This window comes from Chrysemys picta, chromosome 6 (assembly GCF_011386835.1).
Source record: "Chrysemys picta bellii isolate R12L10 chromosome 6, ASM1138683v2, whole genome shotgun sequence".
Classification (NCBI taxonomy): Eukaryota; Metazoa; Chordata; order Testudines; family Emydidae; genus Chrysemys; species Chrysemys picta.
Window position 1 is genome coordinate 1,131,343 of NC_088796.1, and position 1,307 is coordinate 1,132,649.

Sequence of the window (1,307 nt, forward strand, 5' to 3'; positions counted from 1 at the left end):
TTTGTATTTCAGGGTAGATGTTACAGAGGCCTTTAAGAAAATGCTTGGTGAGTGGGTGAGCAAAAATGGATAACTCATCCACCTTACGGGGGAATGCTGTGATAGCTGCGAGGTGTACTCTGATGAAGCTCATGGAGAGACCTGATTTCTTAAGTTCCAATATATAGTCCAGCACCAAAGGTAAAGCAGAGAAGACTGTCATGATTTGTTTATTTTGGCACCCCGTAGTGAATCACCTCCATTTCTGTAGATATGTATGTCGCATAGTTGGTCTACAACTATTTAACAGAATGTCCCTTACTTCCTCTGAGTAGCATGGAGTAACCATGCCTTGAGACAGAGTCTTGTCAGGTTTGGGTGGTGACCCTGACCCACATCTTGTAAAAGGAGATGAGGTAGAAGAGGAAGAGTGGTGGACATGCACCATCTTTAGGAGGTTAGGAAATCACATTTGCTGGGGTCACGTGGGGGCTATCAAGATGACTTTGGAATTGTTCATCTGATCTTGTGTATTATCTGTGAGAGAAGAGGGATCCGAGGGAACGTGTACAGTAGGGGTGCATCCCATTTGATAAGATAGGCATCATCCAGGGAACGGGGACCCAATCCTGCTCTGAAGCAGAACTGTGGACATTGGCGTTTTGTGTCGTCGTGAAGAGGTCTATAGTTGGGAACCCCCTCTGTTTGAATATATTCTGTAGTACTCAGGCATCCATCTCCCACTCGTCTTGGAGAATTTTCTGCTTAGCGCATCTATCATGGTGTTCTGACATCCTGGTAGGTAGGAGGCTGAGATGCTGATGTTGTGACTGATGCACCAGGTCAAAAAGTAGCATGGCCTCTGTGCACAGGGAGTGTGAACGTGCCTCCACTTACCAGTTTATATAGAACATGCAAGCGACATTGTCTGTGAGGATCTTTATGGTTTTGTTCCTGATCATAGGTAGGAAATAGGAGCACACATTGTGAATCACCTGTCGCTCCAGTAGGTTTATATGTAGGAGGGATTTTGATGGGGACCAATGGCCTTGGACAGTGTGAGTATGCAAGGATACCCCCCAACCTAGTAGGGAAGCCGCCGTAGTGATGCTATGCCTCCGAAGAAGTGGGCTGTAGTCCACGAAAGCTTATACTCTAATAAATTTGTTAGTCTCTAAGGTGCCACAAGTACTCCTGTTCTTTTTGCGTAGTGATTATAATTGTTGGAGGGTTCTGTACAAAGGGGATTCCTGCACAAACATTGTTTGGTCATGTCCACCACTATAGGGAGCCTTTTACTTTGTTTGGCATCGTGAGATGTTTGCTTA